Source organism: Cajanus cajan, chromosome 3, assembly GCF_000230855.2.
Source record: "Cajanus cajan strain Asha chromosome 3, NIPB_CcT2T_4, whole genome shotgun sequence".
Classification (NCBI taxonomy): Eukaryota; Viridiplantae; Streptophyta; class Magnoliopsida; order Fabales; family Fabaceae; genus Cajanus; species Cajanus cajan.
The window spans coordinates 33,979,560-33,996,874 of NC_138519.1; positions in this window are offsets into that span (position 1 = coordinate 33,979,560).

Consider the following 17,315-nt stretch of genomic DNA (forward strand, 5'->3'; position numbering starts at 1 on the left):
TCATATACTAAGAGGTACAACTCCAAGAACCAAATTCTCTTCCTTGGGCCTTGAAATAAAATCTATATTTTGTAAGTCACAAAATTGAAAGCAAAAGACCTAGTCTTGCTTTGTTAAACCATAATTTAAGTCAATGTCGCACTTAACAGCAATGGTAATTGTAATGTGTTCACCAATGGTAACACCCATAGTCACTAAAGCCTTTTATTTTCTGCTGAAAGTCAACGATAAACGTATATAAATGCAATAATCTGATTTGTTACACATTTTTTCTTTAGATTTAAATATGATAAATTTATTTTTATTCCTCAAATTTAAAACTGTTGTTTTAATCCCATTAATTTTTAAAAATCTTATTTTAGTCCCCCAGGTCACCAATGACATATCTGAAAGTGATAAATTAAGATGGTTATGCAATATCAACCCAATTTAATGTTATGTTTTCACTAACAAAGACATCAATAGGTAGAGTTTATGCAACAATGTTTAATAGTTTTTTTTAACAAAATTTGAATATAAAGACTAAAATAAGATTTTTTTTTGAAATTGTAGAGATTAAAAAAATAATTTTAAATTTGAAAGACCAAAAACAAATTTACCTTATATTTGAGGGACTAAAAAAATATTTAAATATTTTTTTAAAATGATTTTATCTTTAAATTTTTAAATAATAAAAAATAATATTAAAAATTAATTATTTTTATAAACACAAGACTTAAATTTAAGATCTTGATATTTGAGAACTAAATGCAATAACAATTAATTTAATAAATATTTAAAATCTTTAAATATCTTTAATAAATATAATATAGAGACACAAAACACCTTAATCCTATCGGTGAATTATAAAATGCATTTTTATTTCTTAGTTTCCTTAACCCATATTTTGTTATTGAAACACAAATGGAGGAGTATATTAGATTAGGCTTTCAATAAATATTAAAAGATTTTTTTATTATACAAAATTTTGTGATATTCAATCAAGACTTTTTTTAATATAAAAATGTTACGTGATATTCAGTAAAGACAATCAATTTTTTTTAAGAATCCGTCAAAATCTAGTGGTATTATATTTTTTTAGGAGCCCATTAAAATTTAGTAATATTAAAATTAAGTTTTTTTATACATAAAAAATTCCGTTGGTATCAAAAAATATAGATATTTCAATAGATTATTTTGAATACTGAATTCTGCGAGACTTTTAAGTATAATTTACATGTAATTCACTCATCAAACAATCTTACCAAAAATTTTAAAATTTCACAAGTCTTTTTTTTTTCTTTTCTATTTCTACTCTTTCTTTTTTCTCTCTCTTAAATTTTTTCTCTTGCCTTTCTTGCTTCTCTCTCATTTTTTTTTCTCCCATTCTCTCTCGCCATTCTTGCTTTTCTTTCTTCTTTTATTCTCTACCTCATTTTCTCTATCTCTTTTTTTATTTATTCATTTATCTGTTTTTTCCTTCTTTGTCTCATATTTTTTTTTCTCTCCTTCTATCTTGTCTTTCTTGCTTTACTCTCTCTTTATTCTCTATCTCTTATCTCTTTCTATTTTTGTTTATCTATCTCATTTATCTCTTCTTCTTATTCTTCTCCTATCTTTTTTTTTTTTGTCTATCAATTGATGTATAATTTATCAAAATTTACTTTTTTATTTGTTAAATATTTAAAATAATTTTTGTATTATTAAATATTATCTATTATTAACTTTTTAAATAATTAAAATTTAACTATTTATTTTTAATAAAATTTAACATTGAAATATAAAATTTTGAAACATATGTTAAAAAGACTTTATAGGTCATGGTAATGACCCTTAAAATGAAGTTTTCACCATGCATCTTTCAAGAATGTGATTGAGAAAATAGTTAGTTTTTCTAAATCACAATTCTCAATTTTTAAGTTATGATCTCTACTTCCATTTAAGATACAAATCGAACTTGTATTATCATGCAACACTAAATAATTTTTTTTAAAGAATGTCGTTATAATGAATTTTCAATTGAATTAGTAGATAAATCTCGATCTTCAATACTACCAATTAATGAAGATCATAATTTTAAATATATTGTTCAGACTCAAATGCATAAAACAGAGGGCTAGTATAACTTAAGAAATGTGAAAAAATGTTAGTTAGGAGGATATTAAAGTCAATTATTTATAATAAAACAATAGACACAATTATTTATCATAAGATAGAAAAATTATATTGATTTTAATTTTCTTCATTATTAGTTTTTTTATATTAAATCTTGTAGTATTGCAAATATATTTTTTTTTTGTGAAATTCATAAAATCCTTTAAAATATTATAATATAAATATCCACCAAAATTCATTAAAATTTGAATTACAAAGTCTTGATTAAAATCTAATTTTTCTTTTTAAATTCTAAAAGTCATAACATTCCTATAGAATCTTTTAAAATCCATTAAAATTCATAAAAAAATTTCATGCTAAAATTATCTTTTGAAATCCCAATCCAATATATCCCAAATCTCTGTGCAATGGAAACGGTAATATTAAAAAACATATAAACACCTTAAAATTTTATCATTTTCCAAAGATACACTTTTATTAATAATTTAGGTGTTTTTATTTTTATTAATGAGAGCAGATTAATATTTATTTTATTATTAATTAGTATATTTTGTGATAATTAAATGTGTTGGTTTTAATGATTATTTATAATTATTTTATATGAATATATTGTGAGGTTTTATAATTAAAGGTTATATTATTTTATTATTTGATATATTTTGGATGATAATAAAAAGTATTTTATTGGAGGATTTATTTAAATATTTTATAATATTTTATAAAGAGGGAAGGAATTTGTAACTATATTTAAGTGTTTTAACTGAATGAGGGTTAAGGAAAGGATAAAATTTTAAAAGAGCATTTTTCTTATCAAATCATTTTACATTTTTATTTTTTTACGTACACGCTTCAAAGCTTAAAGAACCAGAAGAAGAAGAAGACCACCCTAGAGTCGTGCAGCTGTCTTTTTCTTATCAACAAGGTGAGGGAGAATGAGAAACCTCGTTAAGAGTGTGGGTTTATATGTCGGGCAGTGAGATTGGCCTCCAATCCTCTATATGATGTATGCCTATGTATGAGAGATTTTTCCTAATGTTTCTATTTTGCTCTCTATTCTTCTTACTCATAATTAATGACATGGATTATTGGAATGTATGATCAATTATATGTTTTGGTTGTAGTTGTATGATTTGAAGTTCCAATGGGTTTCTATGGAAAACTCCAAGGGAACTTGTTATGATAATTTGTGAAACTATTGATTGATATGTGTAAATTGAGTGATTTAGAATGTTAATTGCATATTATAAAGTAATTTTATCGATTGTATATGTGCTTATGCGTGAAATTGGATGTGGGTTACTTATAGTCACTGAGGAGATGTGATTTCCACGAAGGAAGATCAGGTTCTCACTCAGCGAGACGTGCAAAGCCTTAGGGGCTCAACTTGTTCAGCTAGATGATTGGTCACTCTACGAGAAGTCTCAGCTAGATCAGCTTATTCAACTAGATGATTGGTCACTCTACAAAATGCCTTAACTCACTCAACTAGATGTTGGTCTCTCAACTAGACATTAGTGGCTCAATTAGATGTTGGTGGCTTAATTAGATGTTATTTGCTCAACAAGAGGCTCTAGGGAGCTCAACTTGTTCAACGACTATCAGATGGTTTTTTTATCCTTGTGATCTTGATACTATCCTTTTACTAATGATTAGTTGATGTATTTGAGAATACACTTGAGATATATGAGGAGATATGAGGAATATGTGATATGTAAAATGAAATCATGTGTATGTTATTGCATTGAATTTGTTTAACATGCATCATATGCATAAAAAGATGTTTTTAAAGGGTACGATATGGAATACATCGTCATGGAAGGTCCTTTGTGTAAAAGCTTGGGAACCAATCTTGGGGATAACTCAGTTTGAAAGTCCTAGTCTTACCCTCACGAGCATGGGATGTATCTTGTGCAACTTAGCTATCCCGACCAAATCTTGGCAGTATGTCCTTTTAGTAAGAGTGCGTAGAGGGTGTGACCTGACATGTATTCCTAGACTACTCTACATGTAATGCTAGTGGTGTGACACCCTCTACCCCACATTCATAGTTACATAATAAATAGGAATAATTAAAATCTTTCATCAATAAAAGAAGAATCTCAAATATCTTATGTAGAGGATTTACATTCACAAACTCATAAACAATATCTCCAATGCGGAAATTAGAAAAGAAAGAAATTAAGGTTTACAAAATAGTTCAATGAAAATAATATCCTAAACTCGTCCTAACTACGCCCCGATGTCACATATCCTACTAGACCACGCCCAACTGAAGCCTAAGCCTCATCACGAACATCCTTATGTTGATGATCACCTGCAACACAATAAAATACACATAGAACAACAAGGGAGTGAGAAACATCTCACTCGGTTTCAAGTGTAAAAATAACAGTTAGGCAACACACACACAAATCATAACAAGCACAACCATAGCTACACATTAATTAGGTGCAAATTCAAATTATACATACAATAGTAACACATGCACAGTCATTCATCATGCAATGATGTCATTGACTCGACTCATAAATGCATGCATGTGGCGCCAGTCACGTGTCTCATAATCACATATCACGTGGTATGATGCCGAAGCAACATACCTGGAGTAGTGTAGGAGTACATGCCGGCTAAACCGTGCACTCTCAACTAGAAGGATGTACTGCTAGGGTCTGATCAGGATAGCGAAGTCGCGCAAGATATGTTCCATGCACACAAACGGGCATAACTAAGCCTTCCAAACCGCACTATCCCCTAGGACTCCTCCAAGATGTTTCACACTTGGAGGGCCTTCCCTAACGATGTACTCCATATTGTTTCCCGTCACATAAATGCACATGATGATGCATGTCATACATTCACAAACTTATGGACTCATCACTTTACTTGTCATGGAATTTCATGTCTTATCTCATTTCATCACGTTTCACATTCTCATTGTCATAGTGTTCACAATAGCACGTCATTCACATCATGTCTCATGTCATTTGTTCACATTTTACATAGTCATACTCATAATTGTTCCTCATAGGATTTTGCACAAGAACCAACAAAGCACTCTAATTCATATCAAAACTTACCTAATTTTGAAATCAAACACGTATTTACACTCAACATCACACAAGGAACGCAACAGAATATTCAGAAAGCGAAATAAAAAACTTTCATATTTTGTCTGTTCCTAGAAGTATGCATCAGGCAAGGGATTGGGGGCCAATCCTGCTACCCAACAATTATTCCCACACCCCCGAGCGAGGTTTCTCACTCCCCCTTACCTAGATAAGCAGAAGATGAAGCTAGAGTAGAATCTGGTTGATCTCCTTCTCTTGGTTCTCCTTGGTCTTCAGAGAGTGTGTTAAGGAGCAGTGTTTAAGTATGCTATTTATAGATGTCAGAAGTGGCCAGAACGACCTGTTTCAGATCCAGAATGGCCCGTTCTAGATTCATTCGTCATGTGTAAAATTTGCATCTAGAACAACCCATTCTTAAACCAGAACGACCCCTTCTGGAGATGAGTTTTAACTCATAACGACCATATTTGGAACAACCTGTTCTAGGTTCAAATTTAACTCATAATAGCCTGTGTTGGAACGACTTGTTCTAATCTAGGATTTATAGGCCTTTTTAGTAGTTTAGAATGACCCGTTCTAGTTTGGAAACCACCCATTCTGGGTTATTAAATCATCCTTATTGGGCTTTGAGTCTTCATATAATTTGTGAAGATCAGGGTGTTACAATTCTCCCCCCTTTTTAAATTTTGTCCCCGAAATTTACCGAAAACAAGAACGGATAAACTTCCTGCATCTTGTTTTTTACTCCCAAGTAACACTTTCCTAAATGTTTCCTATCATAAAATATACTAGTAGAAAATCCCATGTAACCTCACTACCTTATTTATGTACAACTCTATCAATCTCTCTAAGGAATATCTATTATTAATAAGGGTAAGACAAGCAAACTTGGTAAGTCTATCCACTATAACCCAAAAAGAATTAAATTTCTTAAGCATCTTTAGGCAAACCTACAACCAAGGTCTATCTACACACTATCTCACTTCCAAAATGGGACATCTAAAGGCTGTAAAAATCCTAAAGACTTCTAGTGCTCTACCTTATACTTTTGGTACTACACACGAGTACACAAATTCCTCTACTCCTCTATTCACCTTAGGCCACCAAAATATTTCCCTAAGGTCCTGATACATCTTAGTAGCTCCTAAATGAATGCTAAGAGTACTCTTATGTCCTTCCTCTAAGATCATCTTCCTTAATTCAAGATTACTAGGCACATACATTCTATCCTTGAACCCTAAAACACCATTAACTTCCACTCGTAAGGGCTATCTATACCCCTACCAATCCTCTCCACTTGGTTCACTAAGAAAGGATCTAACTCTTGAGCTTCTCTTATCTCATCCATTAATTCACTAGTCATTTTCAACATACTCAATTCAATGCTCCTAAGGGTAAGCTCACACAGTAAGCTTAAGTCTCTAAACTCTTCAATCAAATCCAACCTTTAAACCATCAAAGATGATAGGTGAATGGTCATCCTAATCAAGGCATCTGCCACAATATTAGTTTTACTTTTATGACCCTCTCTAAAGATTAAGCGCCTAAGTGTAAATTCACTACGTACTCATACTCGGTCTCCAAGTCTTGTCACAAAAATGAATCAACTAATTATGTTTCGTCATTTTCCTTCAACAATCTATTCGTTACTTGAGTCATACCTAGTTTCACATTACTAAGAGTAATCTCACAAGTCAAACTTAAATCCTTAGGCTGAGCCAAAAGGTCCATCTCTCTAATCTTAAGGGAAGTTAAATGTAGAGGTTTCCTACTTAAAACATCCACCACTACATTGGCTTTACTCAGATAACAACTAAGATTAAAATCCTAGTCCTTAAGAAATTCCAACTACCTCTTTTGTCTCATATTCAGCTCTTTCGGGTCAAACAAGTATTTAAGGCTCTTATGATCACTAAATACCTTGAGCTTAGAATCATATAGGTAGTGTCTCCAAATCCTAGTATAAATATTACAATTGCTAACTTAAGGTCATGGGTAAGGTAATTCCTATCATGAATTTTCAATTTCCTAGAAACATAAGCTACTACCTTTCCTTCTTGCATCAACACTCCACCCAAACCCATCTTAGAAGCACTACTATATACCACAAAAGGCTTACTAAAACCCGGTAATATTGACACTAGTCAATCTTGTCAAAGGCAATTCTATCTCAGAAATTTACTCAATAAATCTTCAATAATAAAGAACTAACCCAAGAAAACTCCTAACCTCACTAATTAACTTAGGTATCTCCCATTTAAGCACAACTTCTACCTTAGATAGATCTACATTATACCTCTACTAGAAATTACAGGACCTAGAAAACTCACTTCATATAATCAAAAATCATATTTAAATAACTTAACATAAAACTGTCTTGGATACATCTTCACCCTCAACTTCCAATATGATGATATCACACCTTAAGGTCAATCTTACTAAACACACAAACATCCACTAATTAATCCATAAGGTCATCTATCCTCGTATCAACATACACACATATCAAATCATATTAGAATACTCACTTTAAACATTCATATATACCATCTCTAAGCATGTACGAATCAATCACCATTTACTCCATATAGCATGTACATGAATCAACTTTACCGCATAGAATTATACAACCTTAAACAACCTTTTAATCCACATGACAATGCCTCAGAACATCATAGCCAAATCAGTTTTTATCCTTGCATTGCCTAACAACTCAAAAACATTATGACAGCATTCATTTTCCTTCAACAACTATCAAAGAAAATGATACAAAGAGAGTTATACTCATTCAAATAAGGTCAAACCTGTCTCAAAAGAAAGATAAGAGAATAAGATACAAATCCTATGAAGACACGAGATTCTAAAAAGATTATCTTCTTAGCTAAAAATTTCAGAAACCGCATCAGATATATTCAGTGCTTACAGATAGACCTTTGTTCACTAAAACAACCATAACTGGAGTTCTCGACCTCCGTTTTACATGATTACAGTGCTATTAGAAAGATAATATCCAATGCTACAACTTTTATGAAGATCATAAAAACCAATTCTGTCAATAAAGTACTCATACTGGCACAACAAAAATGCAGCGAAAACATCCCCTACATCAAACAGCAAAAGAGTGTAACAAAATCTAAGACCACAAAATACCTCAACCCTTCCAAACTCACTTCTTTCCACCTTAAACTCATATCCAAGCTTCTCACTACAATCCTAAATCAAAAAACTCACATATTCAACACAAAAGACTCAAAAACTTAGATAAAACTCACATGTTACCTAAACCATAAAAGGTTAACATCCAAGCACCAAAACTCAAGGAAATAATCAACATTTCAACCCTTCATCAAGAACACTCAAAACTCCAATTCTTAACATACAACCTCTTTGGATTCAATCTCTATAACTATAGATTTCAAAAATTCCACTAACAATAAACTTTTAATACATTCAATAGATCAATATGTTTCAACCACATCTAATACTCCAATAGTTCTAGTTGGTTAGCACAATGCTTTGTCCACTACTACTTGCTCATATGCTCGCAACACGAGCGATACCACCCAACCACTACTTCTTACGTCAGCAAGAAGTATAAAAAAAAATAAGCAATCATGAGAATGAAGAAAAACAATCATAAATAACATCAACTAAGCTATATCATGTATATCAGCCAAATTCTAATAAAACAATACACAATTAAGCACAACACCAATAACACAAGGGAAACATCATCATCATCATCATCATCATCATCATCATCATCATCATTATCATCATAAAGCAAAACACCGTCAGAGTACACAACAAGAAAAACACTGTTAGAGTACACAATAGAATCATGATAAGCGCATAACACACATGTCCGATTTGAATCAACCAGGCTATGATACCACTAAATGTGACACCCTTTACCCCACATTCATAATTACGCAATAAATAGGAATAATTAAAATCATTCATCAATAAAAGAAGAATCTCAAATATCTTATGTAGATGATTCACATTCACAAACTCATAAACAATATCTCCAATGCGAAAATTAGAAAAGAAAGAAATTAAGGTTTTCAAAATAGTTCAACGGGAATAATATCCTAAACTCGTCCTAACTATGCCCCGATGTCACATATCCTATCAGAGCACGCCCAACTGAAGCCTAAGCCTCATCACCAACATCCTTATGTTGATGATCACCTGCAACACAATAAAATACACAGAGAACAACAAGGGAGTGAGAAACATCTCACTCGGTTTCAAGTGTAAAAATAACGGTTAGACAACACACACACAAATCATAACAAGCACAACCATAACTACACATTAATTAGGTGCAAATTCAAATTATACATACAACAGTAACACATGCACAGTCATTCATCATGCAATGATGTCATGGACTCGACTCATAAATGCATGCATGTGGTGCCAGTCATGTGTCTCATAATCACATATCACGTGGTATGCTGCCGAAGAAACATACCTGGAGTAGTCTAGGAGTACATGCTGGCTCAATCGTGCACTCTTAACTAGAAGGATGTACTGCTAGGGTCTCATCGGGATAACGAAGTCGCACAAGATACGTCGCATGCACACAAACGGGCAAAACTAGGCCTTCCAAACCGCATTATCCCCTAGGACTCCTCCAAGATGTTTCACACTTGGAGGGCCTTCCCTAACGATGTACTCCATATCATACCCCGTCACATAAATGCACATGATGCATTTCATACATTCACAAACTCATGGACTCATCACTTTACTTGTCATGGAATTTCATGTCTTATCTCATTTCATCATGTTTCACATTCTCATAGTCATAATATTCACAATAGCACGTCATTCACATCATGTCTCATGTCATTTGTTCACATTTCACATAGTCATACTCATAATTGTTCCTCATAGGGTTTTGCACAGGAACCCATAGAGAACTCTAATTCATATCAAAACTTATCTAATTTTGAAATCAAACACATATTTACACTCAACATCACACAAGGAACGCAACAGAACATTCAGAAAGAAAAATAGAAAACTTTCATATTTTGCCTCTTCCTAAAAGCATGCATCAGGCAAGGGTTTGGGGGTCAATCCTGCTACCCAACAATTATTCCCACACCCCGAGCGACGTTTCTCACTCCCCTTTACCTAGATAAGTAGAAGATGAAGCTAGGGTAGAATCTGGTTGATCTCCTTCTCTGAGTATGCTAGTTGTAAACCAGAACGACCCATTTTTGGAGATGAGTTTTAACTCATAAAAACCATGTTTGAAACGACCCGTCCCCAAAGTGGAACGACCTGTTCTGGGTTCAAATTTTACTCATAACAGCTTGTGTTGGAATGACCTGTTCCAATCTAGCATTTATAAGCCTTTTTAGTAGTTTGGAACGACCTGTTCTAGTTTGGAAACGACCCATTCTGGGTTACTAAATCACCCTTATTGGGCTGAGTCTTCATATAATTTGTGAAAATCGGGGTGTTACAAGTGGCAATGCACAAATTTGATATGTAATGTTTTACTAGTGTCACATGCATGAAATCATATAGTTCGTGTTAATTGCATAATGCAGCACATGCAATGTAACTATTATTGTTTATTATGCTATGACTAAATGTCCATGGTTATAATTTTTGTTTATGTATGTTATATATTGTATCCCTTATTTATGTTTGGCTATCCAGTTTTCATTCCTACATCGTGAGCTAGAGTGAGATGTTTCTCATTCCCTTTGCTTTGTGTTTAAGGTTTATTTGTTAGTTATTATGTAGGTAACTATCATCATGAGGTTGAAGATGTTGGTGATAAGGCTTAGGCTTTAGTGTTGGATTTTGCTTTACTATGACATGTGACATCGAGACGTAGTTAGGACTAGTTTCGGATATTGTTCTATTAAAGTATTTTGGAAAACATCATTTAGTTTAATTTAATATTTATGTATTATGGCATGCGGGGTAGGTGTCACAACCTCCTCCAATGCCATTTCACAATTAATTAAGTATTGTTTTATCATTAATAATAACAATAATCTTTAATAATTGCATAAATTACTAAAACAATTTGTCAAATTTTATTTTTTAACGAAGACACAAAGTGTTTTTTTTCCACTAATAATGATTACATGAATAAAATGCTATTAATCTTTAAAAAAGTGTTATTAATAAAATATATATGAATTGTAAAATGTAAAACATGAATTGCTTGTACAAACTGTAACACCCCGTTTTTCAAAAAAAAAAGTTATTATTATTAGTATTATATGATATTTGATCAGAATTATTTTAATAATTATAGAAGAATATTATTTTATATGTTTTAAATAATTATTGTTTTGGATAATTATTTTATACATATTAAATAAGTATTTTTATTAGCATTTTAAATGATTATTTATATGTTTTAAGGGATAATTTGGGAGTTAATAAATTTATTTTATTTTAAAATCTAAAAGGTTGATTTTATATGATATTTTAATATTGAAATTATATTATTATATTTTGGGTCAAAAATATATTATTATTATTATTATAGAGGAAAGATATTTTATAATATACATGTATTTATTTTATTCAATTATTTTGGGAAAAAGAGAAGCGGGTCAGAAGAGAAGGCAAATGGGTTGGATTGATCCAACCCAGTGGATTAATTTTAAGAAAGGGATCATAGAAAGTTAACCCTATATGACTCATTTGCGTTCTGAATGGTTAAGGAAGAAAAATAGGAAAAACAAAGACCTTGAGGAGGAGTGCCTAGGAAGAGATCATGAACGACTTCCATTACATTAAGAGTATTCTAATTAACGCAACCAAGTACGGGGAAAAGAGAATTTTTATATGTGAAGTCACATGAGGGAATGGGTAGAGGGAAAGTTCCCTAGGATTTTTGATAATTTTATATTTGTTTCTATTTGGATGCCTAATGATTCTGATAATTTCTATGTGGACTTGTGAGTGTATTTTTGCTATTAAATGTTAAAATCGATGTTTTGAGTGAAAAATTGAGTTGTTTGAAATGTGCCTGTTAATTAGGGTTCATGAGGGATTGAGGTTTTGATAATTGGTAGATTGTTTTGTGAAATTAATGATTCAGTTGGATTTCATATTGATTTATAAATGTGGTTGTGATATTATTTGGTAAAATTGATGATCTAGATTATAATTGAATTTATTAGGATGTGCTATGTAAGTTAGGGTTCTTGTAGATTGATAAACACCCTTAGTTATATGAATTAATGAATAATTGAGAGATTTTACTTATAGATATACCTTAGTATTTTTGTAATATATTTATGTGTGATTAACCAAATCAATTTTCGTTTGTTGGGTTAGAAAGTAGACACTTAGGGCTATAATTTAGACTCTATAATGATGTAAAAATGTTAAGAATTGATTGATTTATCCAAGTTATAAGTTTAGTCTCCATTCGAGTGTGTGAAATTTTAAGTTTTGTGTTGTCAGCCATGTGAGGTGACCTTAAAATTTTTTTTGGGCTTTGTGTTCTTCAAAAACGTTGATGATTTGGGTGTTATATTTCTAATGGATTTGGAATTTCTCAAAAGTGATGTCTATAACTCTATATATGGCTGTTTTAGCGAATAGGGATCAAGCTGTCAACGTGGATTATATCTGTTTCGGATTTTGAAATTTTTAGCTAAGTAGATAATTTTTTTAGACTTTCATGTCTTCATAAGAGTTATATATTTTCCTCTTATATTTCTTTTAAGATAGGTTTTAGTTTATTTGGATGAGTATAACTCTCTGTGTGTTGTCTTTGACAGTTGTCAAAGGGAAACGTATGCTATTTTAACGTTCTAAGGTGTTATCAAGTGGATTAAAAAATTGTTTAAAGTAGTATGATACTAGATTGTAGAGTTAGTTCATATATGGATGATATATGATGTAAATTGGTGCTTGATTCATATGCATGCTTGGTAATAATATTGGTGTGTATGAGGATGTAGTGCAAGTTCTGTGTATGACTTATTATTTTAAGTGGAAATATTGATTGTGTATGTGATGCGAAAATTGAGTTATGGACTGGCATGAGCATAGCATAGTGTGAGACGTGTGTGACAATTAACACGTATGTCGACGTGGCACGACCCTGAACATGAGTTGTTACAGGGGTGGCGTGAACATGACATAGTGTTGATTGTATGATGCGTGTGGTAATAGTACGTATGTCGGCGTGGCACGACCCTGAGCATGAGTTGCTATAGGGGTGGTGTGAGCATGACATTGTCTGATGGTGGTGTATATGTATGGTTGAGATTTGATGATGAAATTTTGGCTTATTATTGATAGAACTTGACATGTATGAACCTGATGGAATTTGTAATTGTACAATGAGTTGTAATGGAAATTATGTTGTGGCATTTCTTTGTGTGATTTGGATATAGTCACCGTACAATTTGTGGATGTTTTAGGTGAGAAAGATCCGGTTATGAGTGACATCCAAAATGCCAACAATTGAGTTGTAGGTGTGCTCTGATATTGTGACATCAGGGTAGAGGATCACTAGGACATGAATCTTTATATGTATTTGGAATTATACTTATTCTTTTGAAAATAATTTGTAAACTCTCATGTTTTATTTTTCAAGTTGTATTTTCAATTATTTTGGATATTGAAGAACATTCATGAAGGTTTTATGTGGACCCTTTTACCAATGTTAAAATTTATTTCTTTATTTATTTACATTATTACAATATATGTGTTGGGGTAGTAAGGGTGTCACACAAACCCTTGAATTTGTGCTTAACATCATAAAAATGAATTGGTGGCAAGCTAGCAACAACTTATAATGCAACAAAAAGATATATTAAGCACTATAAATATTTATTTACAAAGGCACTATAAAAAAAGATAATTTCTATGGTATCCATCATAATTTGAAGGGTGTTGATACAATCATGCTATGTCATCGATTTTAGTTTGAGTCATCATTTTATATTTTAATACTAAAATTATTTTAAATTGTTCTTGCATTCGTCGCTTCCATCCAAGATGTCCATTTCAACAATCAGTAATCTCTATTTTTCTCTCTGGTGATTCAAGCAGAGAAAATGTTTGATTCGTATCGAGGCAGGGAATACTTCTTATCCATGATGCCCATTTCAATATCAAATAATCTCACTTTTTCCCTTTTTTACGATTTAAGCAAAGAGAATATTGGATTCGTGGTAAGGCAAGGAAGACATTGTTGCTTATCCGCTGCCGCTCCCAATACCCATTTCAACATTCTGAATCTTTTTTTTTCTCTCTCTTGTGGTGAGAGAATGTTCGATTCATGTTGAAACTATTTACATTATTCGATTTTAACTCAATTTAGTACGTGAGGGAATTATATTGGAAATCCTAGGATTACTGATGGATGATTTAGGTAATCTGTCATTTGCTTTTAGATATGACTATTTGACATTTTAATCATCATGACACATAATTTGATGTTGAATAAAAAGGTTGAGATTATTTTTGGCACAAAATTTGGACACGTTAAACAGAAATGGTTTATTTCCTTTCTTTCGAGTCATTTGTAAAACAAACAAGTTATTAAGTGGTTTCGTTTGTTGTGGGTAATCAACAATTTAATTAGTTTAGCCCTAATGCAATTTTAATAAATTAGAGTTGCTATGGAGAATACCTGTGGTTTTGTACCCAAAAAAAGCTGATAACTCTAGATTTGTCTAGTGAAGAAGAAAGTTAATTTCTCTTTCTTTTAGCTAAGTTAATCTTTGTCTTTATTTTTTTTTCTCAATTGACTTTTAGGATCATGCTATATTTTTATAGCACTTTTTGTTCTCAACTTCTACATTATTGTAAGCTCTTGATTGGTCTAATGAAGGAGGAAATTCTTTCTCAACTAAGTCAATCTTCATCTTTATTTCTAAGTTTTCCTTGAATTGCATATTAATTAATAATAGACATGTGTTGTCATGGGGTATAGACAAGAGATGTAATCTTGAGGGCCCTAAAGAGAAAAGGACTTCATATTGCCTAATTTGAGCAATCAAGGATATGTATGAAGGGATCACACCTAGTATCAGTATATAAGGTTTAGTCACATGTAACAATAGATTTTCCAATAACTATACCAACTGCATCAAGGGTCAACTTTGAGCCCCTAACTTTGTATAAAGAATATTCAAGAGCAGTGCCTTGGTGCATTCTTTTCGGCTGATGATGTAGTCCTAGTTGGAGAGTTGAGAGAAGAGATAAATGGGAAGCTCGTGATGTGGAATTGGGTTTTAGATGGAAATGGCTATTGTTTAAGTTGAAGCAAGATAGAGTACATGTAATATAAATTTAGCAAAGGCACATCAAACCTGGGTTTGAGATAAAAATTAGATACCATATCTCACTAGAAGTCTCACGGTTTAAGTATCCCGAATCCATTAATAAAACATAGAGAAATAAAAGGAAATGTAAACCAAAAGATTCAAGCAGAGTGATTTAAGCAAGGTGAATAAACATAGGAGCGCTTTAAGTGTTATAATATCTGCAAATCCTGCTACCTGGTTTGATTCCATTTTAATTTAAAGATAAAAAATTTAAACTCGATTTGTTATTCTGGTGAGCCAATCTGATTAAGATGAAATTCGGTGAAAAATTAATTTGAATACAAGAAAATCATGCTCATAAGCACACGATGCTTGAAATAATGTTGTAGAATTCATTAAACTCGAAAGACTTATATTTTCTTTCACAATGGAGGAGGAACATACAACCACATAAGTCCATGAGACAACCCCAAAGAAGGAGAGATGATCTCCTTTCGCACCCTCAAATCTCCTTCCTCACAAGAGAAACGACAAGTTGCACCCTCCGATCTCCTTCCTCACATCCCAAACCTCTATGAACAAATCCAATCTTTGATCAAACACTACACCTTTGATCAAACCTGCATGTAGCATCTTGTGTGAAGTACTTCCTCAAATCGAACTTAAGTGAAGTATTTTGATCGAAAATTGCACCCTCAACAACCGATGACAAATCTAATAATTATTTTTTAAAAAGAAAATTAAAAAAGACTTAAAGATAAATAATATAAAAAAATTGAAATAAAAGATGAAATTTATTTAAAAGACCGATATGACTTCATTAAATGTATGTGTCTATTTTATTAACACACATCAAAGAGGTATCCAAGTCCCTTAATTTTTTAGGGTATAGTAGCAGCTCCCTCTCTCTCTCTCTCTATATATATATATATATATATATATATATAGAGAGAGAGAGAGAGAGAGAGAGAGGGAGAGATGAGGAATTTGTATACTCCATGAGTAAGTCTATTTAGGCTTATTATGTTTAATAATTCATGTTCTACATCAAATTTTAACGATACAACTGTTAAATTGAAAGTTCATAATGCATATATCAAATTTGTAAATTTTTAAATTCAATAATTAGATCGTTAAAATTTCATGTAGAACACGAGTTATTGAGTGGAATAAGTATAAGTATACTTACTCTTGAAGTAAGTGAATATCTTTCTCTCTATATATATATATATATATATATATATATATATATATATATATATATATATACATACACACTCAATATTTATAGATAATTAAAATTCATAAAAAAAATTGTATACATATAAATAAATATTATAATTAAATATATAAATTATATTTTAAATTTGTGATAAATAATTTATATTTAAAAAGTTAAAAACATCTCTACAAACCCTCTTAATAAAGAAAAATACTTAACAACACTCTCCCGTAAGATAGTGTTTATGTTTAATATACAAAGGTTAATATATATATATAGACACACACACACAAAGAGAGAGAGGGAGAGGAAGGATCCATATAATATAAGAGTAGGTTTGCTTAAGCTTACTCCTAGGAGTCATTGAAATCTGTTTGACAATTTCATTTCATTAATTTAAATAGTATTTCATATATTGATTTGAATTTACATGACAGAGTATCCAATAATTATCAAATTATTTTGTGTTATGTATCCTTGTTATTTAATTCATTTTTTGTGAAACACAATTGGTAATGCATTACCAACATGATGTAATGAATGGTGACAAAATATAAGGATCCACTTACTCTAATAGTAAGTTCACTTAAACTTACTTTACTCAGCAACTCATGTTTAACAACAAATTTTAACGATCTAACTGTTGAATGAAAA